The sequence below is a fragment of the Ziziphus jujuba genome, chromosome 2, assembly GCF_031755915.1.
Source record: "Ziziphus jujuba cultivar Dongzao chromosome 2, ASM3175591v1".
Taxonomy (NCBI): Eukaryota; Viridiplantae; Streptophyta; class Magnoliopsida; order Rosales; family Rhamnaceae; genus Ziziphus; species Ziziphus jujuba.
In genome coordinates, this window is record NC_083380.1 from 19,402,456 (window position 1) to 19,425,545 (window position 23,090).

The 23,090-nt window shown below is 54.1% G+C and overlaps 80 non-coding genes and 1 pseudogene across 80 annotated transcripts; all 81 read right to left on the minus strand.

The window, feature by feature from the left end:
• Positions 1–82: 82 nt before the first annotated feature.
• LOC132801544 (5S ribosomal RNA) lies at positions 83–201 on the minus strand. Its single transcript, XR_009636660.1, has one exon. It is a non-coding gene; the product is annotated as a 5S ribosomal RNA (ribosomal RNA).
• Positions 202–393: 192 nt separating this feature from the next.
• LOC132801653 (5S ribosomal RNA) lies at positions 394–512 on the minus strand. Its single transcript, XR_009636773.1, has one exon. It is a non-coding gene; the product is annotated as a 5S ribosomal RNA (ribosomal RNA).
• A 162-nt stretch (positions 513–674) lies between these two features.
• Positions 675–793, minus strand: LOC132802888 (5S ribosomal RNA). The gene has a single exon (XR_009637993.1). It is a non-coding gene; the product is annotated as a 5S ribosomal RNA (ribosomal RNA).
• A 162-nt stretch (positions 794–955) lies between these two features.
• Positions 956–1,074, minus strand: LOC132802889 (5S ribosomal RNA). The gene has a single exon (XR_009637994.1). It is a non-coding gene; the product is annotated as a 5S ribosomal RNA (ribosomal RNA).
• Positions 1,075–1,236: 162 nt separating this feature from the next.
• LOC132802890 (5S ribosomal RNA) lies at positions 1,237–1,355 on the minus strand. Its single transcript, XR_009637995.1, has one exon. It is a non-coding gene; the product is annotated as a 5S ribosomal RNA (ribosomal RNA).
• A 193-nt stretch (positions 1,356–1,548) lies between these two features.
• On the minus strand, positions 1,549–1,667 carry LOC132801124 (5S ribosomal RNA). Its single transcript, XR_009636240.1, has one exon. It is a non-coding gene; the product is annotated as a 5S ribosomal RNA (ribosomal RNA).
• A 162-nt stretch (positions 1,668–1,829) lies between these two features.
• Positions 1,830–1,948, minus strand: LOC132801267 (5S ribosomal RNA). The gene has a single exon (XR_009636383.1). It is a non-coding gene; the product is annotated as a 5S ribosomal RNA (ribosomal RNA).
• A 193-nt stretch (positions 1,949–2,141) lies between these two features.
• On the minus strand, positions 2,142–2,260 carry LOC132801442 (5S ribosomal RNA). Its single transcript, XR_009636558.1, has one exon. It is a non-coding gene; the product is annotated as a 5S ribosomal RNA (ribosomal RNA).
• A 162-nt stretch (positions 2,261–2,422) lies between these two features.
• Positions 2,423–2,541, minus strand: LOC132802891 (5S ribosomal RNA). The gene has a single exon (XR_009637996.1). It is a non-coding gene; the product is annotated as a 5S ribosomal RNA (ribosomal RNA).
• Positions 2,542–2,703: 162 nt separating this feature from the next.
• On the minus strand, positions 2,704–2,822 carry LOC132802892 (5S ribosomal RNA). The gene has a single exon (XR_009637997.1). It is a non-coding gene; the product is annotated as a 5S ribosomal RNA (ribosomal RNA).
• A 193-nt stretch (positions 2,823–3,015) lies between these two features.
• On the minus strand, positions 3,016–3,134 carry LOC132801125 (5S ribosomal RNA). The gene has a single exon (XR_009636241.1). It is a non-coding gene; the product is annotated as a 5S ribosomal RNA (ribosomal RNA).
• A 162-nt stretch (positions 3,135–3,296) lies between these two features.
• Positions 3,297–3,415, minus strand: LOC132802893 (5S ribosomal RNA). The gene has a single exon (XR_009637998.1). It is a non-coding gene; the product is annotated as a 5S ribosomal RNA (ribosomal RNA).
• Positions 3,416–3,608: 193 nt separating this feature from the next.
• On the minus strand, positions 3,609–3,727 carry LOC132801443 (5S ribosomal RNA). Its single transcript, XR_009636559.1, has one exon. It is a non-coding gene; the product is annotated as a 5S ribosomal RNA (ribosomal RNA).
• Positions 3,728–3,889: 162 nt separating this feature from the next.
• Positions 3,890–4,008, minus strand: LOC132802894 (5S ribosomal RNA). The gene has a single exon (XR_009637999.1). It is a non-coding gene; the product is annotated as a 5S ribosomal RNA (ribosomal RNA).
• Positions 4,009–4,170: 162 nt separating this feature from the next.
• Positions 4,171–4,289, minus strand: LOC132802896 (5S ribosomal RNA). Its single transcript, XR_009638001.1, has one exon. It is a non-coding gene; the product is annotated as a 5S ribosomal RNA (ribosomal RNA).
• Positions 4,290–4,452: 163 nt separating this feature from the next.
• Positions 4,453–4,571, minus strand: LOC132801452 (5S ribosomal RNA). The gene has a single exon (XR_009636568.1). It is a non-coding gene; the product is annotated as a 5S ribosomal RNA (ribosomal RNA).
• A 163-nt stretch (positions 4,572–4,734) lies between these two features.
• Positions 4,735–4,853, minus strand: LOC132802267 (5S ribosomal RNA). Its single transcript, XR_009637391.1, has one exon. It is a non-coding gene; the product is annotated as a 5S ribosomal RNA (ribosomal RNA).
• A 162-nt stretch (positions 4,854–5,015) lies between these two features.
• LOC132802897 (5S ribosomal RNA) lies at positions 5,016–5,134 on the minus strand. Its single transcript, XR_009638002.1, has one exon. It is a non-coding gene; the product is annotated as a 5S ribosomal RNA (ribosomal RNA).
• A 162-nt stretch (positions 5,135–5,296) lies between these two features.
• Positions 5,297–5,415, minus strand: LOC132802898 (5S ribosomal RNA). The gene has a single exon (XR_009638003.1). It is a non-coding gene; the product is annotated as a 5S ribosomal RNA (ribosomal RNA).
• A 162-nt stretch (positions 5,416–5,577) lies between these two features.
• Positions 5,578–5,696, minus strand: LOC132801265 (5S ribosomal RNA). Its single transcript, XR_009636381.1, has one exon. It is a non-coding gene; the product is annotated as a 5S ribosomal RNA (ribosomal RNA).
• A 160-nt stretch (positions 5,697–5,856) lies between these two features.
• LOC132801126 (5S ribosomal RNA) lies at positions 5,857–5,975 on the minus strand. The gene has a single exon (XR_009636242.1). It is a non-coding gene; the product is annotated as a 5S ribosomal RNA (ribosomal RNA).
• Positions 5,976–6,137: 162 nt separating this feature from the next.
• LOC132801127 (5S ribosomal RNA) lies at positions 6,138–6,256 on the minus strand. Its single transcript, XR_009636243.1, has one exon. It is a non-coding gene; the product is annotated as a 5S ribosomal RNA (ribosomal RNA).
• A 189-nt stretch (positions 6,257–6,445) lies between these two features.
• On the minus strand, positions 6,446–6,564 carry LOC132801658 (5S ribosomal RNA). Its single transcript, XR_009636778.1, has one exon. It is a non-coding gene; the product is annotated as a 5S ribosomal RNA (ribosomal RNA).
• A 192-nt stretch (positions 6,565–6,756) lies between these two features.
• Positions 6,757–6,875, minus strand: LOC132801129 (5S ribosomal RNA). Its single transcript, XR_009636245.1, has one exon. It is a non-coding gene; the product is annotated as a 5S ribosomal RNA (ribosomal RNA).
• A 162-nt stretch (positions 6,876–7,037) lies between these two features.
• On the minus strand, positions 7,038–7,156 carry LOC132801487 (5S ribosomal RNA). Its single transcript, XR_009636603.1, has one exon. It is a non-coding gene; the product is annotated as a 5S ribosomal RNA (ribosomal RNA).
• Positions 7,157–7,317: 161 nt separating this feature from the next.
• On the minus strand, positions 7,318–7,436 carry LOC132802899 (5S ribosomal RNA). The gene has a single exon (XR_009638004.1). It is a non-coding gene; the product is annotated as a 5S ribosomal RNA (ribosomal RNA).
• Positions 7,437–7,598: 162 nt separating this feature from the next.
• Positions 7,599–7,717, minus strand: LOC132801684 (5S ribosomal RNA). Its single transcript, XR_009636804.1, has one exon. It is a non-coding gene; the product is annotated as a 5S ribosomal RNA (ribosomal RNA).
• A 162-nt stretch (positions 7,718–7,879) lies between these two features.
• LOC132802900 (5S ribosomal RNA) lies at positions 7,880–7,998 on the minus strand. Its single transcript, XR_009638005.1, has one exon. It is a non-coding gene; the product is annotated as a 5S ribosomal RNA (ribosomal RNA).
• A 161-nt stretch (positions 7,999–8,159) lies between these two features.
• Positions 8,160–8,278, minus strand: LOC132801526 (5S ribosomal RNA). The gene has a single exon (XR_009636642.1). It is a non-coding gene; the product is annotated as a 5S ribosomal RNA (ribosomal RNA).
• Positions 8,279–8,441: 163 nt separating this feature from the next.
• LOC132801818 (5S ribosomal RNA) lies at positions 8,442–8,560 on the minus strand. The gene has a single exon (XR_009636939.1). It is a non-coding gene; the product is annotated as a 5S ribosomal RNA (ribosomal RNA).
• A 163-nt stretch (positions 8,561–8,723) lies between these two features.
• LOC132802147 (5S ribosomal RNA) lies at positions 8,724–8,842 on the minus strand. Its single transcript, XR_009637271.1, has one exon. It is a non-coding gene; the product is annotated as a 5S ribosomal RNA (ribosomal RNA).
• Positions 8,843–9,004: 162 nt separating this feature from the next.
• On the minus strand, positions 9,005–9,123 carry LOC132801130 (5S ribosomal RNA). The gene has a single exon (XR_009636246.1). It is a non-coding gene; the product is annotated as a 5S ribosomal RNA (ribosomal RNA).
• A 161-nt stretch (positions 9,124–9,284) lies between these two features.
• On the minus strand, positions 9,285–9,403 carry LOC132801523 (5S ribosomal RNA). The gene has a single exon (XR_009636639.1). It is a non-coding gene; the product is annotated as a 5S ribosomal RNA (ribosomal RNA).
• Positions 9,404–9,564: 161 nt separating this feature from the next.
• Positions 9,565–9,683, minus strand: LOC132802901 (5S ribosomal RNA). Its single transcript, XR_009638006.1, has one exon. It is a non-coding gene; the product is annotated as a 5S ribosomal RNA (ribosomal RNA).
• A 159-nt stretch (positions 9,684–9,842) lies between these two features.
• LOC132801527 (5S ribosomal RNA) lies at positions 9,843–9,961 on the minus strand. Its single transcript, XR_009636643.1, has one exon. It is a non-coding gene; the product is annotated as a 5S ribosomal RNA (ribosomal RNA).
• A 162-nt stretch (positions 9,962–10,123) lies between these two features.
• LOC132801453 (5S ribosomal RNA) lies at positions 10,124–10,242 on the minus strand. Its single transcript, XR_009636569.1, has one exon. It is a non-coding gene; the product is annotated as a 5S ribosomal RNA (ribosomal RNA).
• A 163-nt stretch (positions 10,243–10,405) lies between these two features.
• Positions 10,406–10,524, minus strand: LOC132802902 (5S ribosomal RNA). The gene has a single exon (XR_009638007.1). It is a non-coding gene; the product is annotated as a 5S ribosomal RNA (ribosomal RNA).
• Positions 10,525–10,686: 162 nt separating this feature from the next.
• On the minus strand, positions 10,687–10,805 carry LOC132801529 (5S ribosomal RNA). The gene has a single exon (XR_009636645.1). It is a non-coding gene; the product is annotated as a 5S ribosomal RNA (ribosomal RNA).
• A 163-nt stretch (positions 10,806–10,968) lies between these two features.
• On the minus strand, positions 10,969–11,087 carry LOC132801551 (5S ribosomal RNA). The gene has a single exon (XR_009636668.1). It is a non-coding gene; the product is annotated as a 5S ribosomal RNA (ribosomal RNA).
• A 163-nt stretch (positions 11,088–11,250) lies between these two features.
• On the minus strand, positions 11,251–11,369 carry LOC132801943 (5S ribosomal RNA). The gene has a single exon (XR_009637064.1). It is a non-coding gene; the product is annotated as a 5S ribosomal RNA (ribosomal RNA).
• Positions 11,370–11,531: 162 nt separating this feature from the next.
• LOC132801511 (5S ribosomal RNA) lies at positions 11,532–11,650 on the minus strand. The gene has a single exon (XR_009636627.1). It is a non-coding gene; the product is annotated as a 5S ribosomal RNA (ribosomal RNA).
• Positions 11,651–11,813: 163 nt separating this feature from the next.
• LOC132802903 (5S ribosomal RNA) lies at positions 11,814–11,932 on the minus strand. Its single transcript, XR_009638008.1, has one exon. It is a non-coding gene; the product is annotated as a 5S ribosomal RNA (ribosomal RNA).
• Positions 11,933–12,095: 163 nt separating this feature from the next.
• LOC132802904 (5S ribosomal RNA) lies at positions 12,096–12,214 on the minus strand. The gene has a single exon (XR_009638009.1). It is a non-coding gene; the product is annotated as a 5S ribosomal RNA (ribosomal RNA).
• A 162-nt stretch (positions 12,215–12,376) lies between these two features.
• Positions 12,377–12,496, minus strand: LOC132802019 (5S ribosomal RNA). Its single transcript, XR_009637140.1, has one exon. It is a non-coding gene; the product is annotated as a 5S ribosomal RNA (ribosomal RNA).
• Positions 12,497–12,686: 190 nt separating this feature from the next.
• LOC132801131 (5S ribosomal RNA) lies at positions 12,687–12,805 on the minus strand. The gene has a single exon (XR_009636247.1). It is a non-coding gene; the product is annotated as a 5S ribosomal RNA (ribosomal RNA).
• Positions 12,806–12,967: 162 nt separating this feature from the next.
• On the minus strand, positions 12,968–13,086 carry LOC132801512 (5S ribosomal RNA). The gene has a single exon (XR_009636628.1). It is a non-coding gene; the product is annotated as a 5S ribosomal RNA (ribosomal RNA).
• Positions 13,087–13,249: 163 nt separating this feature from the next.
• LOC132802905 (5S ribosomal RNA) lies at positions 13,250–13,368 on the minus strand. The gene has a single exon (XR_009638010.1). It is a non-coding gene; the product is annotated as a 5S ribosomal RNA (ribosomal RNA).
• Positions 13,369–13,529: 161 nt separating this feature from the next.
• Positions 13,530–13,649, minus strand: LOC132801984 (5S ribosomal RNA). The gene has a single exon (XR_009637105.1). It is a non-coding gene; the product is annotated as a 5S ribosomal RNA (ribosomal RNA).
• A 162-nt stretch (positions 13,650–13,811) lies between these two features.
• Positions 13,812–13,930, minus strand: LOC132801552 (5S ribosomal RNA). Its single transcript, XR_009636669.1, has one exon. It is a non-coding gene; the product is annotated as a 5S ribosomal RNA (ribosomal RNA).
• Positions 13,931–14,093: 163 nt separating this feature from the next.
• Positions 14,094–14,212, minus strand: LOC132801944 (5S ribosomal RNA). Its single transcript, XR_009637065.1, has one exon. It is a non-coding gene; the product is annotated as a 5S ribosomal RNA (ribosomal RNA).
• Positions 14,213–14,372: 160 nt separating this feature from the next.
• LOC132802907 (5S ribosomal RNA) lies at positions 14,373–14,491 on the minus strand. Its single transcript, XR_009638012.1, has one exon. It is a non-coding gene; the product is annotated as a 5S ribosomal RNA (ribosomal RNA).
• Positions 14,492–14,654: 163 nt separating this feature from the next.
• Positions 14,655–14,773, minus strand: LOC132802060 (5S ribosomal RNA). Its single transcript, XR_009637181.1, has one exon. It is a non-coding gene; the product is annotated as a 5S ribosomal RNA (ribosomal RNA).
• A 164-nt stretch (positions 14,774–14,937) lies between these two features.
• LOC132802908 (5S ribosomal RNA) lies at positions 14,938–15,056 on the minus strand. The gene has a single exon (XR_009638013.1). It is a non-coding gene; the product is annotated as a 5S ribosomal RNA (ribosomal RNA).
• Positions 15,057–15,219: 163 nt separating this feature from the next.
• On the minus strand, positions 15,220–15,338 carry LOC132802909 (5S ribosomal RNA). The gene has a single exon (XR_009638014.1). It is a non-coding gene; the product is annotated as a 5S ribosomal RNA (ribosomal RNA).
• A 191-nt stretch (positions 15,339–15,529) lies between these two features.
• LOC132801704 (5S ribosomal RNA) lies at positions 15,530–15,648 on the minus strand. Its single transcript, XR_009636824.1, has one exon. It is a non-coding gene; the product is annotated as a 5S ribosomal RNA (ribosomal RNA).
• A 160-nt stretch (positions 15,649–15,808) lies between these two features.
• Positions 15,809–15,927, minus strand: LOC132802910 (5S ribosomal RNA). Its single transcript, XR_009638015.1, has one exon. It is a non-coding gene; the product is annotated as a 5S ribosomal RNA (ribosomal RNA).
• Positions 15,928–16,088: 161 nt separating this feature from the next.
• Positions 16,089–16,207, minus strand: LOC132801132 (5S ribosomal RNA). Its single transcript, XR_009636248.1, has one exon. It is a non-coding gene; the product is annotated as a 5S ribosomal RNA (ribosomal RNA).
• Positions 16,208–16,367: 160 nt separating this feature from the next.
• On the minus strand, positions 16,368–16,486 carry LOC132802911 (5S ribosomal RNA). The gene has a single exon (XR_009638016.1). It is a non-coding gene; the product is annotated as a 5S ribosomal RNA (ribosomal RNA).
• A 161-nt stretch (positions 16,487–16,647) lies between these two features.
• On the minus strand, positions 16,648–16,766 carry LOC132802912 (5S ribosomal RNA). Its single transcript, XR_009638017.1, has one exon. It is a non-coding gene; the product is annotated as a 5S ribosomal RNA (ribosomal RNA).
• A 163-nt stretch (positions 16,767–16,929) lies between these two features.
• On the minus strand, positions 16,930–17,048 carry LOC132801553 (5S ribosomal RNA). The gene has a single exon (XR_009636670.1). It is a non-coding gene; the product is annotated as a 5S ribosomal RNA (ribosomal RNA).
• A 163-nt stretch (positions 17,049–17,211) lies between these two features.
• LOC132801945 (5S ribosomal RNA) lies at positions 17,212–17,330 on the minus strand. The gene has a single exon (XR_009637066.1). It is a non-coding gene; the product is annotated as a 5S ribosomal RNA (ribosomal RNA).
• Positions 17,331–17,490: 160 nt separating this feature from the next.
• Positions 17,491–17,609, minus strand: LOC132802913 (5S ribosomal RNA). Its single transcript, XR_009638018.1, has one exon. It is a non-coding gene; the product is annotated as a 5S ribosomal RNA (ribosomal RNA).
• Positions 17,610–17,773: 164 nt separating this feature from the next.
• LOC132802061 (5S ribosomal RNA) lies at positions 17,774–17,892 on the minus strand. Its single transcript, XR_009637182.1, has one exon. It is a non-coding gene; the product is annotated as a 5S ribosomal RNA (ribosomal RNA).
• A 164-nt stretch (positions 17,893–18,056) lies between these two features.
• LOC132802914 (5S ribosomal RNA) lies at positions 18,057–18,175 on the minus strand. The gene has a single exon (XR_009638019.1). It is a non-coding gene; the product is annotated as a 5S ribosomal RNA (ribosomal RNA).
• A 163-nt stretch (positions 18,176–18,338) lies between these two features.
• On the minus strand, positions 18,339–18,457 carry LOC132802915 (5S ribosomal RNA). Its single transcript, XR_009638020.1, has one exon. It is a non-coding gene; the product is annotated as a 5S ribosomal RNA (ribosomal RNA).
• Positions 18,458–18,647: 190 nt separating this feature from the next.
• Positions 18,648–18,766, minus strand: LOC132801347 (5S ribosomal RNA). The gene has a single exon (XR_009636463.1). It is a non-coding gene; the product is annotated as a 5S ribosomal RNA (ribosomal RNA).
• A 161-nt stretch (positions 18,767–18,927) lies between these two features.
• Positions 18,928–19,046, minus strand: LOC132802916 (5S ribosomal RNA). Its single transcript, XR_009638021.1, has one exon. It is a non-coding gene; the product is annotated as a 5S ribosomal RNA (ribosomal RNA).
• Positions 19,047–19,207: 161 nt separating this feature from the next.
• LOC132801133 (5S ribosomal RNA) lies at positions 19,208–19,326 on the minus strand. The gene has a single exon (XR_009636249.1). It is a non-coding gene; the product is annotated as a 5S ribosomal RNA (ribosomal RNA).
• Positions 19,327–19,486: 160 nt separating this feature from the next.
• On the minus strand, positions 19,487–19,605 carry LOC132802918 (5S ribosomal RNA). The gene has a single exon (XR_009638023.1). It is a non-coding gene; the product is annotated as a 5S ribosomal RNA (ribosomal RNA).
• A 161-nt stretch (positions 19,606–19,766) lies between these two features.
• On the minus strand, positions 19,767–19,870 carry LOC132802709 (5S ribosomal RNA; annotated as a pseudogene).
• Positions 19,871–20,031: 161 nt separating this feature from the next.
• LOC132802919 (5S ribosomal RNA) lies at positions 20,032–20,150 on the minus strand. Its single transcript, XR_009638024.1, has one exon. It is a non-coding gene; the product is annotated as a 5S ribosomal RNA (ribosomal RNA).
• A 168-nt stretch (positions 20,151–20,318) lies between these two features.
• Positions 20,319–20,437, minus strand: LOC132801134 (5S ribosomal RNA). Its single transcript, XR_009636250.1, has one exon. It is a non-coding gene; the product is annotated as a 5S ribosomal RNA (ribosomal RNA).
• Positions 20,438–20,597: 160 nt separating this feature from the next.
• Positions 20,598–20,716, minus strand: LOC132801538 (5S ribosomal RNA). The gene has a single exon (XR_009636654.1). It is a non-coding gene; the product is annotated as a 5S ribosomal RNA (ribosomal RNA).
• A 159-nt stretch (positions 20,717–20,875) lies between these two features.
• LOC132801241 (5S ribosomal RNA) lies at positions 20,876–20,994 on the minus strand. Its single transcript, XR_009636357.1, has one exon. It is a non-coding gene; the product is annotated as a 5S ribosomal RNA (ribosomal RNA).
• A 161-nt stretch (positions 20,995–21,155) lies between these two features.
• Positions 21,156–21,274, minus strand: LOC132801272 (5S ribosomal RNA). Its single transcript, XR_009636388.1, has one exon. It is a non-coding gene; the product is annotated as a 5S ribosomal RNA (ribosomal RNA).
• Positions 21,275–21,436: 162 nt separating this feature from the next.
• On the minus strand, positions 21,437–21,555 carry LOC132802133 (5S ribosomal RNA). The gene has a single exon (XR_009637256.1). It is a non-coding gene; the product is annotated as a 5S ribosomal RNA (ribosomal RNA).
• A 161-nt stretch (positions 21,556–21,716) lies between these two features.
• LOC132802148 (5S ribosomal RNA) lies at positions 21,717–21,835 on the minus strand. Its single transcript, XR_009637272.1, has one exon. It is a non-coding gene; the product is annotated as a 5S ribosomal RNA (ribosomal RNA).
• Positions 21,836–21,996: 161 nt separating this feature from the next.
• Positions 21,997–22,115, minus strand: LOC132802149 (5S ribosomal RNA). The gene has a single exon (XR_009637273.1). It is a non-coding gene; the product is annotated as a 5S ribosomal RNA (ribosomal RNA).
• Positions 22,116–22,278: 163 nt separating this feature from the next.
• LOC132802920 (5S ribosomal RNA) lies at positions 22,279–22,397 on the minus strand. Its single transcript, XR_009638025.1, has one exon. It is a non-coding gene; the product is annotated as a 5S ribosomal RNA (ribosomal RNA).
• A 191-nt stretch (positions 22,398–22,588) lies between these two features.
• LOC132801654 (5S ribosomal RNA) lies at positions 22,589–22,707 on the minus strand. The gene has a single exon (XR_009636774.1). It is a non-coding gene; the product is annotated as a 5S ribosomal RNA (ribosomal RNA).
• A 162-nt stretch (positions 22,708–22,869) lies between these two features.
• On the minus strand, positions 22,870–22,988 carry LOC132801927 (5S ribosomal RNA). Its single transcript, XR_009637048.1, has one exon. It is a non-coding gene; the product is annotated as a 5S ribosomal RNA (ribosomal RNA).
• Positions 22,989–23,090: the final 102 nt, after the last annotated feature.

The following is a 23,090-nucleotide window of genomic DNA, read 5'->3' on the forward strand; positions in this document are numbered from 1 at the left end:
GAGTTCCCTCGGTCGGGCCGGGAGAAAAGGGAAACTCCGAGGGTGAAAGGCGCGGGGAAAGAGAGGAAAAAAAAAAAAAAAAGGGGTGCAACACGAGGACTTCCCAGGAGATCACCCATCCTAGTACTACTCTCGCCCAAGCACGCTTAACTTCGGAGTTCTGATGGGATCCGGTGCATTAGTGCTGGTATGATCGCACCCGACATGGTGATGCTAAAGAATGGATATAAGGAAAAGAAGCAGCGCAGCAGGTCCGCATGCGTTCGGCGCGATCCGGGCAGCGGCATCGATGCACCGGCCCACCGAGCGAGTTCCCTCGGTCGGGCCGGGAGAAAAGGGAAACTCCGAGGGTGAAAGGCGCGGGGAAAGAGAGGAAAAAAAAAAAAAAAAAAAAGGGTGCAACACGAGGACTTCCCAGGAGGTCACCCATCCTAGTACTACTCTCGCCCAAGCACGCTTATCTTCGGAGTTCTGATGGGATCCGGTGCATTAGTGCTGGTATGATCGCACCCGACATGGTGATGCTAAAGAATGGATATAAGGAAAAGAAGCAGCGCAGCAGGTCCGCATGCGTTCGGCGCGATCCGGGCGAGTTCCCTCGGTCGGGCCGGGAGAAAAGGGAAACTCCGAGGGTGAAAGGCGCGGGGAAAGAGAGGAAAAAAAAAAAAAAAAAAGGGGTGCAACACGAGGACTTCCCAGGAGGTCACCCATCCTAGTACTACTCTCGCCCAAGCACGCTTAACTTCGGAGTTCTGATGGGATCCGGTGCATTAGTGCTGGTATGATCGCACCCGACATGGTGATGCTAAAGAATGGATATAAGGAAAAGAAGCAGCGCAGCAGGTCCGCATTCGTTCGGCGCGATCCGGGCGAGTTCCCTCGGTCGGGCCGGGAGAAAAGGGAAACTCCGAGGGTGAAAGGCGCGGGGAAAGAGAGGAAAAAAAAAAAAAAAAAAGGGGTGCAACACGAGGACTTCCCAGGAGGTCACCCATCCTAGTACTACTCTCGCCCAAGCACGCTTAACTTCGGAGTTCTGATGGGATCCGGTGCATTAGTGCTGGTATGATCGCACCCGACATGGTGATGCTAAAGAATGGATATAAGGAAAAGAAGCAGCGCAGCAGGTCCGCATTCGTTCGGCGCGATCCGGGCGAGTTCCCTCGGTCGGGCCGGGAGAAAAGGGAAACTCCGAGGGTGAAAGGCGCGGGGAAAGAGAGGAAAAAAAAAAAAAAAAAAGGGGTGCAACACGAGGACTTCCCAGGAGGTCACCCATCCTAGTACTACTCTCGCCCAAGCACGCTTAACTTCGGAGTTCTGATGGGATCCGGTGCATTAGTGCTGGTATGATCGCACCCGACATGGTGATGCTAAAGAATGGATATAAGGAAAAGAAGCAGCGCAGCAGGTCCGCATGCGTTCGGCGCGATCCGGGCAGCGGCATCGATGCACCGGCCCAACGAGCGAGTTCCCTCGGTCGGGCCGGGAGAAAAGGGAAACTCCGAGGGTGAAAGGCGCGGGGAAAGAGAGGAAAAAAAAAAAAAAAAAAAAAGGGTGCAACACGAGGACTTCCCAGGAGGTCACCCATCCTAGTACTACTCTCGCCCAAGCACGCTTAACTTCGGAGTTCTGATGGGATCCGGTGCATTAGTGCTGGTATGATCGCACCCGACATGGTGATGCTAAAGAATGGATATAAGGAAAAGAAGCAGCGCAGCAGGTCCGCATTCGTTCGGCGCGATCCGGGCGAGTTCCCTCGGTCGGGCCGGGAGAAAAGGGAAACTCCGAGGGTGAAAGGCGCGGGGAAAGAGAGGAAAAAAAAAAAAAAAAAAGGGGTGCAACACGAGGACTTCCCAGGAGGTCACCCATCCTAGTACTACTCTCGCCCAAGCACGCTTAGCTTCGGAGTTCTGATGGGATCCGGTGCATTAGTGCTGGTATGATCGCACCCGACATGGTGATGCTAAAGAATGGATATAAGGAAAAGAAGCAGCGCAGCAGGTCCGCATGCGTTCGGCGCGATCCGGGCAGCGGCATCGATGCACCGGCCCACCGAGCGAGTTCCCTCGGTCGGGCCGGGAGAAAAGGGAAACTCCGAGGGTGAAAGGCGCGGGGAAAGAGAGGAAAAAAAAAAAAAAAAAAAAAGGGTGCAACACAAGGACTTCCCAGGAGGTCACCCATCCTAGTACTACTCTCGCCCAAGCACGCTTAACTTCGGAGTTCTGATGGGATCCGGTGCATTAGTGCTGGTATGATCGCACCCGACATGGTGATGCTAAAGAATGGATATAAGGAAAAGAAGCAGCGCAGCAGGTCCGCATTCGTTCGGCGCGATCCGGGCGAGTTCCCTCGGTCGGGCCGGGAGAAAAGGGAAACTCCGAGGGTGAAAGGCGCGGGGAAAGAGAGGAAAAAAAAAAAAAAAAAAGGGGTGCAACACGAGGACTTCCCAGGAGGTCACCCATCCTAGTACTACTCTCGCCCAAGCACGCTTAACTTCGGAGTTCTGATGGGATCCGGTGCATTAGTGCTGGTATGATCGCACCCGACATGGTGATGCTAAAGAATGGATATAAGGAAAAGAAGCAGCGCAGCAGGTCCGCATTCGTTCGGCGCGATCCGGGCGAGTTCCCTCGGTCGGGCCGGGAGAAAAGGGAAACTCCGAGGGTGAAAGGCGCGGGGAAAGAGAGGAAAAAAAAAAAAAAAAAAGGGGTGCAACACGAGGACTTCCCAGGAGGTCACCCATCCTAGTACTACTCTCGCCCAAGCACGCTTAACTTCGGAGTTCTGATGGGATCCGGTGCATTAGTGCTGGTATGATCGCACCCGACATGGTGATGCTAAAGAATGGATATAAGGAAAAGAAGCAGCGCAGCAGGTCCGCATGCGTTCGGCGCGATCCGGGCAGCGGCATCGATGCACCGGCCCAACGAGCGAGTTCCCTCGGTCGGGCCGGGAGAAAAGGGAAACTCCGAGGGTGAAAGGCGCGGGGAAAGAGAGGAAAAAAAAAAAAAAAAAAAAAGGGTGCAACACGAGGACTTCCCAGGAGGTCACCCATCCTAGTACTACTCTCGCCCAAGCACGCTTAACTTCGGAGTTCTGATGGGATCCGGTGCATTAGTGCTGGTATGATCGCACCCGACATGGTGATGCTAAAGAATGGATATAAGGAAAAGAAGCAGCGCAGCAGGTCCGCATTCGTTCGGCGCGATCCGGGCGAGTTCCCTCGGTCGGGCCGGGAGAAAAGGGAAACTCCGAGGGTGAAAGGCGCGGGGAAAGAGAGGAAAAAAAAAAAAAAAAAAGGGGTGCAACACGAGGACTTCCCAGGAGGTCACCCATCCTAGTACTACTCTCGCCCAAGCACGCTTAACTTCGGAGTTCTGATGGGATCCGGTGCATTAGTGCTGGTATGATCGCACCCGACATGGTGATGCTAAAGAATGGATATAAGGAAAAGAAGCAGCGCAGCAGGTCCGCATGCGTTCGGCGCGATCCGGGCAGCGGCATCGATGCACCGGCCCACCGAGCGAGTTCCCTCGGTCGGGCCGGGAGAAAAGGGAAACTCCGAGGGTGAAAGGCGCGGGGAAAGAGAGGAAAAAAAAAAAAAAAAAAAAAGGGTGCAACACAAGGACTTCCCAGGAGGTCACCCATCCTAGTACTACTCTCGCCCAAGCACGCTTAACTTCGGAGTTCTGATGGGATCCGGTGCATTAGTGCTGGTATGATCGCACCCGACATGGTGATGCTAAAGAATGGATATAAGGAAAAGAAGCAGCGCAGCAGGTCCGCATTCGTTCGGCGCGATCCGGGCGAGTTCCCTCGGTCGGGCCGGGAGAAAAGGGAAACTCCGAGGGTGAAAGGCGCGGGGAAAGAGAGGAAAAAAAAAAAAAAAAAAGGGGTGCAACACGAGGACTTCCCAGGAGGTCACCCATCCTAGTACTACTCTCGCCCAAGCACGCTTAACTTCGGAGTTCTGATGGGATCCGGTGCATTAGTGCTGGTATGATCGCACCCGACATGGTGATGCTAAAGAATGGATATAAGGAAAAGAAGCAGCGCAGCAGGTCCGCATTCGTTCGGCGCGATCCGGGCGAGTTCCCTCGGTCGGGCCGGGAGAAAAGGGAAACTCCGAGGGTGAAAGGCGCGGGGAAAGAGAGGAAAAAAAAAAAAAAAAAAGGGGTGCAACACGAGGACTTCCCAGGAGGTCACCCATCCTAGTACTACTCTCGCCCAAGCACGCTTAACTTCGGAGTTCTGATGGGATCCGGTGCATTAGTGCTGGTATGATCGCACCCGACATGGTGATGCTAAAGAATGGATATAAGGAAAAGAAGCAGCGCAGCAGGTCCGCATGCGTTCGGCGCGATCCGGGCGAGTTCCCTCGGTCGGGCCGGGAGAAAAAGGAAACTCCGAGGGTGAAAGGCGCGGGGAAAGAGAGGAAAAAAAAAAAAAAAAAAGGGGGTGCAACACGAGGACTTCCCAGGAGGTCACCCATCCTAGTACTACTCTCGCCCAAGCACGCTTGACTTCGGAGTTCTGATGGGATCCGGTGCATTAGTGCTGGTATGATCGCACCCGACATGGTGATGCTAAAGAATGGATATAAGGAAAAGAAGTAGCGCAGCAGGTCCGCATGCGTTCGGCGCGATCCGGGCGAGTTCCCTCGGTCGGGCCGGGAGAAAAGGGAAACTCCGAGGGTGAAAGGCGCGGGGAAAGAGAGGAAAAAAAAAAAAAAAACAAGGGGTGCAACACGAGGACTTCCCAGGAGGTCACCCATCCTAGTACTACTCTCGCCCAAGCACGCTTAACTTCTTAGTTCTGATGGGATCCGGTGCATTAGTGCTGGTATGATCGCACCCGACATGGTGATGCTAAAGAATGGATATAAGGAAAAGAAGCAGCGCAGCAGGTCCGCATGCGTTCGGCGCGATCCGGGCGAGTTCCCTCGGTCGGGCCGGGAGAAAAGGGAAACTCCGAGGGTGAAAGGCGCGGGGAAAGAGAGGAAAAAAAAAAAAAAAAAAGGGGTGCAACACGAGGACTTCCCAGGAGGTCACCCATCCTAGTACTACTCTCGCCCAAGCACGCTTAACTTCGGAGTTCTGATGGGATCCGGTGCATTAGTGCTGGTATGATCGCACCCGACATGGTGATGCTAAAGAATGGATATAAGGAAAAGAAGCAGCGCAGCAGGTCCGCATGCGTTCGGCGCGATCCGGGCGAGTTCCCTCGGTCGGGCCGGGAGAAAAGGGAAACTCCGAGGGTGAAAGGCGCGGGGAAAGAGAGGAAAAAAAAAAAAAAAAAAGGGGTGCAACACGAGGACTTCCCAGGAGGTCACCCATCCTAGTACTACTCTCGCCCAAGCACGCTTAACTTCGGAGTTCTGATGGGATCCGGTGCATTAGTGCTGGTATGATCGCACCCGACATGGTGATGCTAAAGAATGGATATAAGGAAAAGAAGCAGCGCAGCAGGTCCGCATGCGTTCGGCGCGATCCGGGCGAGTTCCCTCGGTCGGGCCGGGAGAAAAGGGAAACTCCAAGGGTGAAAGGCGCGGGGAAAGAGAGGAAAAAAAAAAAAAAAAAAGGGGTGCAACACGAGGACTTCTCAGGAGGTCACCCATCCTAGTACTACTCTCGCCCAAGCACGCTTAACTTCGGAGTTCTGATGGGATCCGGTGCATTAGTGCTGGTATGATCGCACCCGACATGGTGATGCTAAAGAATGGATATAAGGAAAAGAAGCAGCGCAGCAGGTCCGCATGCGTTCGGCGCGATCCGGGCGAGTTCCCTCGGTCGGGCCGGGAGAAAAGGGAAACTCCGAGGGTGAAAGGCGCGGGGAAAGAGAGGAAAACAAAAAAAGAAAAGGGTGCAACACGAGGACTTCCCAGGAGGTCACCCATCCTAGTACTACTCTCGCCCAAGCACGCTTAACTTCGGAGTTCTGATGGGATCCGGTGCATTAGTGCTGGTATGATCGCACCCGACATGGTGATGCTAAAGAATGGATATAAGGAAAAGAAGCAGCGCAGCAGGTCCGCATGCGTTCGGCGCGATCCGGGCGAGTTCCCTCGGTCGGGCCGGGAGAAAAGGGAAACTCCGAGGGTGAAAGGCGCGGGGAAAGAGAGGAAAAAAAAAAAAAAAAAAAGGGTGCAACACGAGGACTTCCCAGGAGGTCACCCATCCTAGTACTACTCTCGCCCAAGCACGCTTAACTTCGGAGTTCTGATGGGATCCGGTGCATTAGTGCTGGTATGATCGCACCCGACATGGTGATGCTAAAGAATAGATATAAGGAAAAGAAGCAGCGCAGCAGGTCCGCATGCGTTCGGCGCGATCCGGGCAGCGGCATCGATGCACCGGCCCATCGAGCGAGTTCCCTCGGTCGGGCCGGGAGAAAAGGGAAACTCCGAGGGTGAAAGGCGCGGGGAAAGAGAGGAAAAAAAAAAAAAAAAGGGGTGCAACACGAGGACTTCCCAGGAGGTCACCCATCCTAGTACTACTCTCGCCCAAGCGCGCTTAACTTCGGAGTTCTGATGGGATCCGGTGCATTAGTGCTGGTATGATCGCACCCGACATGGTGATGCTAAAGAATGGATATAAGGAAAAGAAGCAGCGCAGCAGGTCCGCATGCGTTCGGCGCGATCCGGGCAGCGGCATCGATGCACCGGCCCACCGAGCGAGTTCCCTCGGTCGGGCCGGGAGAAAAGGGAAACTCCGAGGGTGAAAGGCGCGGGGAAAGAGAGGAAAAAAAAAAAAAAAAAAAAGGGTGCAACACGAGGACTTCCCAGGAGGTCACCCATCCTAGTACTACTCTCGCCCAAGCACGCTTAACTTCGGAGTTCTGATGGGATCCGGTGCATTAGTGCTGGTATGATCGCACCCGACATGGTGATGCTAAAGAATGGATATAAGGAAAAGAAGCAGCGCAGCAGGTCCGCATGCGTTCGGCGCGATCCGGGCGAGTTCCCTCGGTCGGGCCGGGAGAAAAGGGAAACTCCGAGGGTGAAAGGCGCGGGGAAAGAGAGGAAAAAAAAAAAAAAAAAAGGGGTGCAACACGAGGACTTCCCAGGAGGTCACCCATCCTAGTACTACTCTCGCCCAAGCACGCTTAACTTCGGAGTTCTGATGGGATCCGGTGCATTAGTGCTGGTATGATCGCACCAGACATGGTGATGCTAAAGAATGGATATAAGGAAAAGAAGCAGCGCAGCAGGTCCGCATGCGTTCGGCGCGATCCGGGCGAGTTCCCTCGGTCGGGCCGGGAGAAAAGGGAAACTCCGAGGGTGAACGGCGCGGGGAAAGAGAGGAAAAAAAAAAAAAAAAAGGGGTGCAACACGAGGACTTCCCAGGAGGTCACCCATCCTAGTACTACTCTCGCCCAAGCACGCTTAACTTCGGAGTTCTGATGGGATCCGGTGCATTAGTGCTGGTATGATCGCACCCGACATGGTGATGCTAAAGAATGGATATAAGGAAAAGAAGCAGCGCAGCAGGTCCGCATGCGTTCGGCGCGATCCGGGCGAGTTCCCTCGGTCGGGCCGGGAGAAAAGGGAAACTCCGAGGGTGAAAGGCGCGGGGAAAGAGAGGAAAAAAAAAAAAAAAAAAAGGGTGCAACACGAGGACTTCCCAGGAGGTCACCCATCCTAGTACTACTCTCGCCCAAGCACGCTTAACTTCGGAGTTCTGATGGGATCCGATGCATTAGTGCTGGTATGATCGCACCCGACATGGTAATGCTAAAGAATGGATATAAGGAAAAGAAGCAGCGCAGCAGGTCCGCATGCGTTCGGCGCGATCCGGGCGAGTTCCCTCGGTCGGGCCGGGAGAAAAGGGAAACTCCGAGGGTGAAAGGCGCGGGGAAAGAGAGGAAAAAAAAAAAAAAAAAAGGGGTGCAACACGAGGACTTCCCAGGAGGTCACCCATCCTAGTACTACTCTCGCCCAAGCACGCTTAACTTCGGAGTTCTGATGGGATCCGGTGCATTAGTGCTGGTATGATCGCACCCGACATGGTGATGCTAAAGAATGGATATAAGGAAAAGAAGCAGCGCAGCAGGTCCGCATGCGTTCGGCGCGATCCGGGCGAGTTCCCTCGGTCGGGCCGGGAGAAAAGGGAAACTCCGAGGGTGAAAGGCGCGGGGAAAGAGAGGAAAAAAAAAAAAAAAAAGGGGTGCAACACGAAGACTTCCCAGGAGGTCACCCATCCTAGTACTACTCTCGCCCAAGCACGCTTAACTTCGGAGTTCTGATGGGATCCGGTGCATTAGTGCTGGTATGATCGCACCCGACATGGTGATGCTAAAGAATGGATATAAGGAAAAGAAGCAGCGCAGCAGGTCCGCATGCGTTCGGCGCGATCCGGGCGAGTTCCCTCGGTCGGGCCGGGAGAAAAGGGAAACTCCGAGGTTGAAAGGCGCGGGGAAAGAGAGGAAAAAAAAAAAAAAAAAAAGGGGTGCAACACGAGGACTTCCCAGGAGGTCACCCATCCTAGTACTACTCTCGCCCAAGCACGCTTGACTTCGGAGTTCTGATGGGATCCGGTGCATTAGTGCTGGTATGATCGCACCAGACATGGTGATGCTAAAGAATGGATATAAGGAAAAGAAGCAGCGCAGCAGGTCCGCATGCGTTCGGCGCGATCCGGGCGAGTTCCCTCGGTCGGGCCGGGAGAAAAGGGAAACTCCGAGGGTGAAAGGCGCGGGGAAAGAGAGGAAAAAAAAAAAAAAAACAAGGGGTGCAACACGAGGACTTCCCAGGAGGTCACCCATCCTAGTACTACTCTCGCCCAAGCACGCTTAACTTCTGAGTTTTGATGGGATCCGGTGCATTAGTGCTGGTATGATCGCACCCGACATGGTGATGCTAAAGAATGGATATAAGGAAAAGAAGCAGCGCAGCAGGTCCGCATGCGTTCGGCGCGATCCGGGCGAGTTCCCTCGGTCGGGCCGGGAGAAAAGGGAAACTCCGAGGGTGAAAGGCGCGGGGAAAGAGAGGAAAAAAAAAAAAAAAAAAAGGGTGCAACACGAGGACTTCCCAGGAGGTCACCCATCCTAGTACTACTCTCGCCCAAGCACGCTTAACTTCGGAGTTCTGATGGGATCCGGTGCATTAGTGCTGGTATGATCGCACCCGACATGGTGATGCTAAAGAATGGATATAAGGAAAAGAAGCAGCGCAGCAGGTCCGCATGCGTTCGGCGCGATCCGGGCGAGTTCCCTCGGTCGGGCCGGGAGAAAAGGGAAACTCCGAGGGTGAAAGGCGCGGGGAAAGAGAGGAAAAAAAAAAAAAAAAAAGGGTGCAACACGAGGACTTCCCAGGAGGTCACCCATCCTAGTACTACTCTCGCCCAAGCACGCTTGACTTCGGAGTTCTGATGGGATCCGGTGCATTAGTGCTGGTATGATCGCACCCGACATGGTGATGCTAAAGAATGGATATAAGGAAAAGAAGCAGCGCAGCAGGTCCGCATGCGTTCGGCGCGATCCGGGCGAGTTCCCTCGGTCGGGCCGGGAGAAAAGGGAAACTCCGAGGGTGAAAGGCGCGGGGAAAGAGAGGAAAAAAAAAAAAAAAAAGGGGTGCAACACGAGGACTTCCCAGGAGGTCACCCATCCTAGTACTACTCTCGCCCAAGCACGCTTAACTTCGGAGTTCTGATGGGATCCGGTGCATTAGTGCTGGTATGATCGCACCCGACATGGTGATGCTAAAGAATGGATATAAGGAAAAGAAGCAGCGCAGCAGGTCCGCATACGCGCTATCTCAGAGTGAGTTCCCTCGGTCGGGCCGGGAGAAAAGGGAACTCCGAGGGTGAAAGGCGCGGGGAAAGAGAGGAAAAAAAAAAAAAAAAAAAGGGGTGCAACACGAAGACTTCCCAGGAGGTCACCCATCCTAGTACTACTCTCGCCCAAGCACGCTTAACTTCGGAGTTCTGATGGGATCCGGTGCATTAGTGCTGGTATGATCGCACCCGACATGGTGATGCTAAAGAATGGATATAAGGAAAAGAAGCAGCGCAGCAGGTCCGCATGCGTTCGGCGCGATCCGGGCGAGTTCCCTCGGTCGGGCCGGGAGAAAAGGGAAACTCCGAGGGTGAAAGGCGCGGGGAAAGAGAGGAAAAAAAAAAAAAAAAAAGGGGTGCAACACGAGGACTTCCCAGGAGGTCACCCATCCTAGTACTACTCTCGCCCAAGCACGCTTGACTTCGGAGTTCTGATGGGATCCGGTGCATTAGTGCTGGTATGATCGCACCCGACATGGTGATGCTAAAGAATGGATATAAGGAAAAGAAGCAGCGCAGCAGGTCCGCATGCGTTCGGCGCGATCCGGGCGAGTTCCCTCGGTCGGGCCGGGAGAAAAGGGAAACTCCGAGGGTGAAAGGCGCGGGGAAAGAGAGGAAAAAAAAAAAAAAAACAAGGGGTGCAACACGAGGACTTCCCAGGAGGTCACCCATCCTAGTACTACTCTCGCCCAAGCACGCTTAACTTCGGAGTTCTGATGGGATCCGGTGCATTAGTGCTGGTATGATCGCACCCGACATGGTGATGCTAAAGAATGAATATAAGGAAAAGAAGCAGCGCAGCAGGTCCGCATGCGTTCGGCGCGATCCGTGCGAGTTCCCTCGGTCGGGCCGGGAGAAAAGGGAAACTCCGAGGGTGAAAGGCGCGGGGAAAGAGAGGAAAAAAAAAAAAAAAAAAGGGGTGCAACACGAAGACTTCCCAGGAGGTCACCCATCCTAGTACTACTCTCGCCCAAGCACGCTTAACTTCGGAGTTCTGATGGGATCCGGTGCATTAGTGCTGGTATGATCGCACCCGACATGGTGATGCTAAAGAATGGATATAAGGAAAAGAAGCAGCGCAGCAGGTCCGCATGCGTTCGGCGCGATCCGGGCGAGTTCCCTCGGTCGGGCCGGGAGAAAAGGGAAACTCCGAGGGTGAAAGGCGCGGGGAAAGAGAGGAAAAAAAAAAAAAAAAAAAGGGGTGCAACACGAGGACTTCCCAGGAAGTCACCCATCCTAGTACTACTCTCGCCCAAGCACGCTTAACTTCGGAGTTCTGATGGGATCCGGTGCATTAGTGCTGGTATGATCGCACCCGACATGGTGATGCTAAAGAATGGATATAAGGAAACGAAGCAGCGCAGCAGGTCCGCATGCGTTCGGCGCGATCCGGGCGAGTTCCCTCGGTCGGGCCGGGAGAAAAGGGAAACTCCGAGGGTGAAAGGCGCGGGGAAAGAGAGGAAAAAAAAAAAAAAAAAAAGGGGTGCAACACGAGGACTTCCCAGGAAGTCACCCATCCTAGTACTACTCTCGCCCAAGCACGCTTAACTTCGGAGTTCTGATGGGATCCGATGCATTAGTGCTGGTATGATCGCACCCGACATGGTGATGCTAAAGAATGGATATAAGGAAAAGAAGCAGCGCAGCAGGTCCGCATGCGTTCGGCGCGATCCGGGCGAGTTCCCTCGGTCGGGCCGGGAGAAAAGGGCAACTCCGAGGGTGAAAGGCGCGGGGAAAGAGAGGAAAAAAAAAAAAAAAAAAGGGGTGCAACACGAGGACTTCCCAGGAGGTCACCCATCCTAGTACTACTCTCGCCCAAGCACGCTTAACTTCAGAGTTCTGATGGGATCCGGTGCATTAGTGCTGGTATGATCGCACCCGACATGGTGATGCTAAAGAATGGATATAAGGAAAAGAAGCAGCGCAGCAGGTCCGCATGCGTTCGGCGCGATCCGGGCGAGTTCCCTCGGTCGGGCCGGGAGAAAAGGGAAACTCCGAGGGTGAAAGGCGCGGGGAAAGAGAGGAAAAAAAAAAAAAAAAAAAGGGGTGCAACACGAGGACTTCCCAGGAGGTCACCCATCCTAGTACTACTCTCGCCCAAGCACGCTTAACTTCGGAGTTCTGATGGGATCCGGTGCATTAGTGCTGGTATGATCGCACCCGACATGGTGATGCTAAAGAATGGATATAAGGAAAAGAAGCAGCGCAGCAGGTCCGCATGCGTTCGGCGCGATCCGGGCGAGTTCCCTCGGTCGGGCCGGGAGAAAAGGGAAACTCCGAGGGTGAAAGGCGCGGGGAAAGAGAGGAAAAAAAAAAAAAAAAAAAGGGGTGCAACACGAGGACTTCCCAGGAGGTCACCCATCCTAGTACTACTCTCGCCCAAGCACGCTTAACTTCGGAGTTCTGATGGGATCCGGTGCATTAGTGCTGGTATGATCGCACCCGACATGGTGATGGTAAAGAATGGATATAAGGAAAAGAAGCAGCGCAGCAGGTCCGCATGCGTTCGGCGCGATCCGGGCGAGTTCCCTCGGTCGGGCCGGGAGAAAAGGGAAACTCCGAGGGTGAAAGGCGTGGGGAAAGAGAGGAAAAAAAAAAAAAAAAAAGGGGTGCAACACGAGGACTTCCCAGGAGGTCACCCATCCTAGTAACTACTCTCGCCCAAGCACGCTTAACTTCGGAGTTCTGATGGGATCCGGTGCATTAGTGCTGGTATGATCGCACCCGACATGGTGATGCTAAAGAATGGATATAAGGAAAAGAAGCAGCGCAGCAGGTCCGCATGCGTTCGGCGCGATCCGGGCAGCGGCATCGATGCACCGGCCCACCGAGCGAGTTCCCTCGGTCGGGCCGGGAGAAAAGGGAAACTCCGAGGGTGAAAGGCGCGGGGAAAGAGAGGAAAAAAAAAAAAAAAAAAGGGTGCAACACGAGGACTTCCCAGGAGGTCACCCATCCTAGTACTACTCTCGCCCAAGCACGCTTAACTTCGGAGTTCTGATGGGATCCGGTGCATTAGTGCTGGTATGATCGCACCCGACATGGTGATGCTAAAGAATGGATATAAGGAAAAGAAGCAGCGCAGCAGGTCCGCATGCGTTCGGCGCGATCCGGGCGAGTTCCCTCGGTCGGGCCGGGAGAAAAGGGCAACTCCGAGGGTGAAAGGCGCGGGGAAAGAGAGGAAAAAAAAAAAAAAAAAAGGGGTGCAACACGAGGACTTCCCAGGAGGTCACCCATCCTAGTACTACTCTCGCCCAAGCACGCTTAACTTCAGAGTTCTGATGGGATCCGGTGCATTAGTGCTGGTATGATCGCACCCGACATGGTGATGCTAAAGAATGGATATAAGGAAAAGAAGCAGCGCAGCAGGTCCGCATGCGTTCGGCGCGATCCGGGCGAGTTCCCTCGGTCGGGCCGGGAGAAAAGGGAAACTCCGAGGGTGAAAGGCGCGGGGAAAGAGAGGAAAAAAAAAAAAAAAAAAAGGGGTGCAACACGAGGACTTCCCAGGAGGTCACCCATCCTAGTACTACTCTCGCCCAAGCACGCTTAACTTCGGAGTTCTGATGGGATCCGGTGCATTAGTGCTGGTATGATCGCACCCGACATGGTGATGCTAAAGAATGGATATAAGGAAAAGAAGCAGCGCAGCAGGTCCGCATGCGTTCGGCGCGATCCGGGCGAGTTCCCTCGGTCGGGCCGGGAGAAAAGGGAAACTCCGAGGGTGAAAGGCGCGGGGAAAGAGAGGAAAAAAAAAAAAAAAAAGGGGTGCAACACGAGGACTTCCCAGGAGGTCACCCATCCTAGTACTACTCTCGCCCAAGCACGCTTAACTTCAGGAGTTCTGATGGGATCCGGTGCATTAGTGCTGGTATGATCGCACCCGACATGGTGATGCTAAAGAATGGATATAAGGAAAAGAAGCAGCGCAGCAGGTCCGCATGCGTTCGGCGCGATCCGGGCGAGTTCCCTCGGTCGGGCCGGGAGAAAAGGGAAACTCCGAGGGTGAAAGGCGCGGGGAAAGAGAGGAAAAAAAAAAAAAAAAAAGGGGTGCAACACGAGGACTTCCCAGGAAGTCACCCATCCTAGTACTACTCTCGCCCAAGCACGCTTAACTTCGGAGTTCTGATGGGATCCGGTGCATTAGTGCTGGTATGATCGCACCCGACATGGTGATGCTAAAGAATGGATATAAGGAAACGAAGCAGCGCAGCAGGTCCGCATGCGTTCGGCGCGATCCGGGCGAGTTCCCTCGGTCGGGCCGGGAGAAAAGGGAAACTCCGAGGGTGAAAGGCGCGGGGAAAGAGAGGAAAAAAAAAAAAAAAAAAAGGGGTGCAACACGAGGACTTCCCAGGAAGTCACCCATCCTAGTACTACTCTCGCCCAAGCACGCTTAACTTCGGAGTTCTGATGGGATCCGATGCATTAGTGCTGGTATGATCGCACCCGACATGGTGATGCTAAAGAATGGATATAAGGAAATTAAGCAGCGCAGCAGGTCCGCATGCGTTCGGCGCGATCCGGGCGAGTTCCCTCGGTCGGGCCGGGAGAAAAGGGAAACTCCGAGGGTGAAAGGCGCGGGGAAAGAGAGGAAAAAAAAAAAAAAAAGGGGTGCAACACGAGGACTTCCCAGGAGGTCACCCATCCTAGTACTACTCTCGCCCAAGCACGCTTAACTTCGGAGTTCTGATGGGATCCGGTGCATTAGTGCTGGTATGATCGCACCCGACATGGTGATGCTAAAGAATGGATATAAGGAAAAGAAGCAGCGCAGCAGGTCCGCATGCGTTCGGCGCGATCCGGGCGAGTTCCCTCGGTCGGGCCGGGAGAAAAGGGAAACTCCGAGGGTGAAAGGCGCGGGGAAAGAGAGGAAAAAAAAAAAAAAAAAAAGGGGTGCAACACGAGGACTTCCCAGGAGGTCACCCATCCTAGTACTACTCTCGCCCAAGCACGAATAACTTCGGAGTTCTGATGGGATCCGGTGCATTAGTGCTGGTATGATCGCACCCGACATGGTGATGCTAAAGAATGGATATAAGGAAAAGAAGCAGCGCAGCAGGTCCGCATGCGTTCGGCGCGATCCGGGCGAGTTCCCTCGGTCGGGCCGGGAGAAAAGGGAAACTCCGAGGGTGAAAGGCGCGGGGAAAGAGAGGAAAAAAAAAAAAAAAAAAAAGGGGTGCAACACGAGGACTTCCCAGGAGGTCACCCATCCTAGTACTACTCTCGCCCAAGCACGCTTAACTTCGGAGTTCTGATGGGATCCGGTGCATTAGTGCTGGTATGATCGCACCCGACATGGTGATGCTAAAGAATGGATATAAGGAAAAGAAGCAGCGCAGCAGGTCCGCATGCGTTCGGCGCGATCCGGGCGAGTTCCCTCGGTCGGGCCGGGAGAAAAGGGAAACTCCGAGGGTGAAAGGCGTGGGGAAAGAGAGGAAAAAAAAAAAAAAAAAAAGGGGTGCAACACGAGGACTTCCCAGGAGGTCACCCATCCTAGTACTACTCTCGCCCAAGCACGCTTAACTTCGGAGTTCTGATGGGATCCGGTGCATTAGTGCTGGTATGATCGCACCCGACATGGTGATGCTAAAGAATGGATATAAGGAAAAGAAGCAGCGCAGCAGGTCCGCATGCGTTCGGCGCGATCCGGGCAGCGGCATCGATGCACCGGCCCACCGAGCGAGTTCCCTCGGTCGGGCCGGGAGAAAAGGGAAACTCCGAGGGTGAAAGGCGCGGGGAAAGAGAGGAAAAAAAAAAAAAAAAAAAGGGTGCAACACGAGGACTTCCCAGGAGGTCACCCATCCTAGTACAACTCTCGCCCAAGCACGCTTAACTTCGGAGTTCTAATGGGATCCGGTGCATTAGTGCTGGTATGATCGCACCCGACATGGTGATGCTAAAGAATGGATATAAGGAAAAGAAGCAGCGCAGCAGGTCCGCATGCGTTCGGCGCGATCCGGGCGAGTTCCCTCGGTCGGGCCGGGAGAAAAGGGCAACTCCGAGGGTGAAAGGCGCGGGGAAAGAGAGGAAAAAAAAAAAAAAAAGGGGTGCAACACGAGGACTTCCCAGGAGGTCACCCATCCTAGTACTACTCTCGCCCAAGCACGCTTAACTTCGGAGTTCTGATGGGATCCGGTGCATTAGTGCTGGTATGATCGCACCCGACATGGTGATGCTAAAGAATGGATATAAGGAAAAGAAGCAGCGCAGCAGGTCCGCATGCGTTCGGCGCGATCCGGGCGAGTTCCCTCGGTCGGGCCGGGAGAAAAGGGAAACTCCGAGGGTGAAAGGCGCGGGGAAAGAGAGGAAAAAAAAAAAAAAAAAAGGGTGCAACACGAGGACTTCCCAGGAGGTCACCCATCCTAGTACTACTCTCGCCCAAGCACGCTTAACTTCGGAGTTCTGATGGGATCCGGTGCATTAGTGCTGGTATGATCGCACCCGACATGGTGATGCTAAAGAATGGATATAAGGAAAAGAAGCAGCGCAGCAGGTCCGCATGCGTTCGGCGCGATCCGGGCGAGTTCCCTCGGTCGGGCCGGGAGAAAAGGGCAACTCCGAGGGTGAAAGGCGCGGGGAAAGAGAGGAAAAAAAAAAAAAAAAGGGGTGCAACACGAGGACTTCCCAGGAGGTCACCCATCCTAGTACTACTCTCGCCCAAGCACGCTTAACTTCGGAGTTCTGATGGGATCCGGTGCATTAGTGCTGGTATGATCGCACCCGACATGGTGATGCTAAAGAATGGATATAAGGAAAAGAAGCAGCGCAGCAGGTCCGCATGCGTTCGGCGCGATCCGGGCGAGTTCCCTCGGTCGGGCCGGGAGAAAAGGGCAACTCCGAGGGTGAAAGGCGCGGGGAAAGAGAGGAAAAAAAAAAAAAAAAAGGGGTGCAACACGAGGACTTCCCAGGAGGTCACCCATCCTAGTACTACTCTCGCCCAAGCACGCTTAACTTCGGAGTTCTGATGGGATCCGGTGCATTAGTGCTGGTATGATCGCACCCGACATGGTGATGCTAAAGAATGGATATAAGGAAAAGAAGCAGCGCAGCAGGTCCGCATGCGTTCGGCGCGATCCGGGCGAGTTCCCTCGGTCGGGCCGGGAGAAAAGGGAAACTCCGAGGGTGAAAGGCGCGGGGAAAGAGAGGAAAAAAAAAAAAAAAAAAAGGGGTGCAACACGAGGACTTCCCAGGAAGTCACCCATCCTAGTACTACTCTCGCCCAAGCACGCTTAACTTCGGAGTTCTGATGGGATCCGGTGCATTAGTGCTGGTATGATCGCACCCGACATGGTGATGCTAAAGAATGGATATAAGGAAACGAAGCAGCGCAGCAGGTCCGCATGCGTTCGGCGCGATCCGGGCGAGTTCCCTCGGTCGGGCCGGGAGAAAAGGGAAACTCCGAGGGTGAAAGGCGCGGGGAAAGAGAGGAAAAAAAAAAAAAAAAAAAGGGGTGCAACACGAGGACTTCCCAGGAAGTCACCCATCCTAGTACTACTCTCGCCCAAGCACGCTTAACTTCGGAGTTCTGATGGGATCCGATGCATTAGTGCTGGTATGATCGCACCCGACATGGTGATGCTAAAGAATGGATATAAGGAAATTAAGCAGCGCAGCAGGTCCGCATGCGTTCGGCGCGATCCGGGCGAGTTCCCTCGGTCGGGCCGGGAGAAAAGGGAAACTCCGAGGGTGAAAGGCGCGGGGAAAGAGAGGAAAAAAAAAAAAAAAAGGGGTGCAACACGAGGACTTCCCAGGAGGTCACCCATCCTAGTACTACTCTCGCCCAAGCACGCTTAACTTCGGAGTTCTGATGGGATCCGGTGCATTAGTGCTGGTATGATCGCACCCGACATGGTGATGCTAAAGAATGGATATAAGGAAAAGAAGCAGCGCAGCAGGTCCGCATGCGTTCGGCGCGATCCGGGCGAGTTCCCTCGGTCGGGCCGGGAGAAAAGGGAAACTCCGAGGGTGAAAGGCGCGGGGAAAGAGAGGAAAAAAAAAAAAAAAAAAAAGGGGTGCAACACGAGGACTTCCCAGGAGGTCACCCATCCTAGTACTACTCTCGCCCAAGCACGAATAACTTCGGAGTTCTGATGGGATCCGGTGCATTAGTGCTGGTATGATCGCACCCGACATGGTGATGCTAAAGAATGGATATAAGGAAAAGAAGCAGCGCAGCAGGTCCGCATGCGTTCGGCGCGATCCGGGCGAGTTCCCTCGGTCGGGCCGGGAGAAAAGGGAAACTCCGAGGGTGAAAGGCGCGGGGAAAGAGAGGAAAAAAAAAAAAAAAAAAAAGGGGTGCAACACGAGGACTTCCCAGGAGGTCACCCATCCTAGTACTACTCTCGCCCAAGCACGCTTAACTTCGGAGTTCTGATGGGATCCGGTGCATTAGTGCTGGTATGATCGCACCCGACATGGTGATGCTAAAGAATGGATATAAGGAAAAGAAGCAGCGCAGCAGGTCCGCATGCGTTCGGCGCGATCCGGGCGAGTTCCCTCGGTCGGGCCGGGAGAAAAGGGAAACTCCGAGGGTGAAAGGCGTGGGGAAAGAGAGGAAAAAAAAAAAAAAAAAAAGGGGTGCAACACGAGGACTTCCCAGGAGGTCACCCATCCTAGTACTACTCTCGCCCAAGCACGCTTAACTTCGGAGTTCTGATGGGATCCGGTGCATTAGTGCTGGTATGATCGCACCCGACATGGTGATGCTAAAGAATGGATATAAGGAAAAGAAGCAGCGCAGCAGGTCCGCATGCGTTCGGCGCGATCCGGGCAGCGGCATCGATGCACCGGCCCACCGAGCGAGTTCCCTCGGTCGGGCCGGGAGAAAAGGGAAACTCCGAGGGTGAAAGGCGCGGGGAAAGAGAGGAAAAAAAAAAAAAAAAAAGGGTGCAACACGAGGACTTCCCAGGAGGTCACCCATCCTAGTACTACTCTCGCCCAAGCACGCTTAACTTCGGAGTTCTAATGGGATCCGGTGCATTAGTGCTGGTATGATCGCACCCGACATGGTGATGCTAAAGAATGGATATAAGGAAAAGAAGCAGCGCAGCAGGTCCGCATGCGTTCGGCGCGATCCGGGCGAGTTCCCTCGGTCGGGCCGGGAGAAAAGGGCAACTCCGAGGGTGAAAGGCGCGGGGAAAGAGAGGAAAAAAAAAAAAAAAAAGGGGTGCAACACGAGGACTTCCCAGGAGGTCACCCATCCTAGTACTACTCTCGCCCAAGCACGCTTAACTTCGGAGTTCTGATGGGATCCGGTGCATTAGTGCTGGTATGATCGCACCCGACATGGTGATGCTAAAGAATGGATATAAGGAAAAGAAGCAGCGCAGCAGGTCCGCATGCGTTCGGCGCGATCCGGGCGAGTTCCCTCTGTCGGGCCGGGAGAAAAGGGAAACTCCGAGGGTGAAAGGCGCGGGGAAAGAGAGGAAAAAAAAAAAAAAAAAAGGGTGCAACACGAGGACTTCCCAGGAGGTCACCCATCCTAGTACTACTCTCGCCCAAGCACGCTTAACTTCGGAGTTCTGATGGGATCCGGTGCATTAGTGCTGGTATGATCGCACCCGACATGGTGATGCTAAAGAATGGATATAAGGAAAAGAAGCAGCGCAGCAGGTCCGCATGCGTTCGGCGCGATCCGGGCGAGTTCCCTCGGTCGGGCCGGGAGAAAAGGGCAACTCCGAGGGTGAAAGGCGCGGGGAAAGAGAGGAAAAAAAAAAAAAAAAGGGGTGCAACACGAGGACTTCCCAGGAGGTCACCCATCCTAGTACTACTCTCGCCCAAGCACGCTTAACTTCGGAGTTCTGATGGGATCCGGTGCATTAGTGCTGGTATGATCGCACCCGACATGGTGATGCTAAAGAATGGATATAAGGAAAAGAAGCAGCGCAGCAGGTCCGCATGCGTTCGGCGCGATCCGGGCGAGTTCCCTCGGTCGGGCCGGGAGAAAAGGGCAACTCCGAGGGTGAAAGGCGCGGGGAAAGAGAGGAAAAAAAAAAAAAAAAAGGGGTGCAACACGAGGACCCATCCTAGTACTACTCTCGCCCAAGCACGCTTAACTTCGGAGTTCTGATGGGATCCGGTGCATTAGTGCTGGTATGATCGCACCCGACATGGTGATGCTAAAGAATGGATATAAGGAAAAGAAGCAGCGCAGCAGGTCCGCATGCGTTCGGCGCGATCCGGGCGAGTTCCCTCGGTCGGGCCGGGAGAAAAGGGCAACTCCGAGGGTGAAAGGCGCGGGGAAAGAGAGGAAAAAAAAAAAAAAAAAGGGGTGCAACACGAGGACTTCCCAGGAGGTCACCCATCCTAGTACTACTCTCGCCCAAGCACGCTTAACTTCGGAGTTCTGATGGGATCCGGTGCATTAGTGCTGGTATGATCGCACCCGACATGGTGATGCTAAAGAATGGATATAAGGAAAAGAAGCAGCGCAGCAGGTCCGCATGCGTTCGGCGCGATCCGGGCGAGTTCCCTCGGTCGGGCCGGGAGAAAAGGGAAACTCCGAGGGTGAAAGGCGCGGGGAACGCGGGGAAAGAGAGGAAAAAAAAAAAAAAAAGGGTGCAACACGAGGACTTCCCAGGAGGTCACCCATCCTAGTACTACTCTCGCCCAAGCACGCTTAACTTCGGAGTTCTGATGGGATCCGGTGCATTAGTGCTGGTATGATCGCACCCGACATGGTGATGCTAAAGAATGGATATAAGGAAAAGAAGCAGCGCAGCAGGTCCGCATGCGTTCGGCGCGATCCGGGCGAGTTCCCTCGGTCGGGCCGGGAGAAAAGGGAAACTCCGAGGGTGAACGGCGCGGGGAAAGAGAGGAAAAAAAAAAAAAAAAGGGGTGCAACACGAGGACTTCCCAGGAGGTCACCCATCCTAGTACTACTCTCGCCCAAGCACGCTTAACTTCGGAGTTCTGATGTGATCCGGTGCATTAGTGCTGGTATGATCGCACCCGACATGGTGATGCTAAAGAATGGATATAAGGAAAAGAAGCAGCGCAGCAGGTCCGCATGCGTTCGGCGCGATCCGGGCGAGTTCCCTCGGTCGGGCCGGGAGAAAAGGGAAACTACGAGGGTGAAAGGCGCGGGGAAAGAGAGGAAAAAAAAAAAAAAAAGGGTGCAACACGAGGAATTCCCAGGAGGTCACCCATCCTAGTACTACTCTCGCCCAAGCACGCTTAACTTCGGAGTTCTGATGGGATCCGGTGCATTAGTGCTGGTATGATCGCACCCGACATGGTGATGCTAAAGAATGGATATAAGGAAAAGAAGCAGCGCAGCAGGTCCGCATACGTTCGGCGCGATCCGGGCGAGTTCCCTCGGTCGGGCCGGGAGAAAAGGGAAACTCCGAGGGTGAAAGGCGCGGGGAAAGAGAGGAAAAAAAAAAAAAAAAAGGGGTGCAACACGAGGACTTCCCAGAAGGTCACCCATCCTAGTACTACTCTCGCCCAAGCACGCTTAACTTCGGAGTTCTGATGGGATCCGGTGCATTAGTGCTGGTATGATCGCACCCGACATGGTGATGCTAAAGAATGGATATAAGGAAAAGAAGCAGCGCAGCAGGTCCGCATGCGTTCGGCGCGATCCGGGCGAGTTCCCTCGGTCGGGCCGGGAGAAAAGGGAAACTCCGAGGGTGAAAGGCGCGGGGAAAGAGAGGAAAAAAAAAAAAAAAAAAGGGGTTCAACACGAGGACTTCCCAGGAGGTCACCCATCCTAGTACTACTCTCGCCCAAGCACGCTTAACTTCGGAGTTCTGATGGGATCCGATGCATTAGTGCTGGTATGATCGCACCCGACATGGTGATGCTAAAGAATGGATATAAGGAAAAGAAGCAGCGCAGCAGGTCCGCATGCGTTCGGCGCGATCCGGGCGAGTTCCCTCGGTCGGGCCGGGAGAAAAGGGAAACTCCGAGGGTGAAAGGCGCGGGGAAAGAGAGGAAAAAAAAAAAAAAAAAGGGGTGCAACACGAGGACTTCCCAGGAGGTCACCCATCCTAGTACTACTCTCCCCCAAGCACGCTTACCTTCGGAGTTCTGATGGGATCCGGTGCATTAGTGCTGGTATGATCGCACCCGACATGGTGATGCTAAAGAATGGATATAAGGAAAAGAAGCAGCGCAGCAGGTCCGCATGCGTTCGGCGCGATCCGGGCGAGTTCCCTCGGTCGGGCCGGGAGAAAAGGGAAACTCCGAGGGTGAAAGGCGCGGGGAAAGAGAGGAAAAAAAAAAAAAAAAAGGGGTGCAACACGAGGACTTCCCAGGAGGTCACCCATCCTAGTACTACTCTCCCCCAAGCACGCTTACCTTCGGAGTTCTGATGGGATCCGGTGCATTAGTGCTGGTATGATCGCACCCGACATGGTGATGCTAAAGAATGGATATAAGGAAAAGAAGCAGCGCAGCAGGTCCGCATGCGTTCGGCGCGATGCGGGCGAGTTCCCTCGGTCGGGCCGGGAGAAAAGGGAAACTCCGAGGGTGAAAGGCGCGGGGAAAGAGAGGAAAAAAAAAAAAAAAAAAAGGGGTGCAACACGAGGACTTCCCAGGAGGTCACCCATCCTAGTACTACTCTCGCCCAAGCACGCTTAACTTCGGAGTTCTGATGGGATCCGGTGCATTAGTGCTGGTATGATCGCACCCGACATGGTGATGCTAAAGAATGGATATAAGGAAAAGAAGCAGCGCAGCAGGTCCGCATGCGTTCGGCGCGATCCGGGCAGCGGCATCGATGCACCGGCCCACCGAGCGAGTTCCCTCGGTCGGGCCGGGAGAAAAGGGAAACTCCGAGGGTGAAAGGCGCGGGGAAAGAGAGGAAAAAAAAAAAAAAAAAAAGGGTACAACACGAGGACTTCCCAGGAGGTCACCCATCCTAGTACTACTCTCGCCCAAGCACGCTTAACTTCGGAGTTCTGATGGGATCCGGTGCATTAGTGCTGGTATGATCGCACCCGACATGGTGATGCTAAAGAATGGATATAAGGAAAAGAAGCAGCGCAGCAGGTCCGCATGCGTTCGGCGCGATCCGGGCGAGTTCCCTCCGTCGGGCCGGGAGAAAAGGGAAACTCCGAGGGTGAAAGGCGCGGGGAAAGAGAGGAAAAAAAAAAAAAAAAAAGGGGTGCAACACGAGGACTTCCCAGGAGGTCACCAATCCTAGTACTACTCTCGCCCAAGCACGCTTAACTTCGGAGTTCTGATGGGATCCGGTGCATTAGTGCTGGTATGATCGCACCCGACATGGTGATGCTAAAGAATGGATATAAGGAAAAGAAGCAGCGCAGCAGGTCCGCATGCGTTCGGCGCGATCCGGGCGAGTTCCCTCGGTCGGGCCGGGAG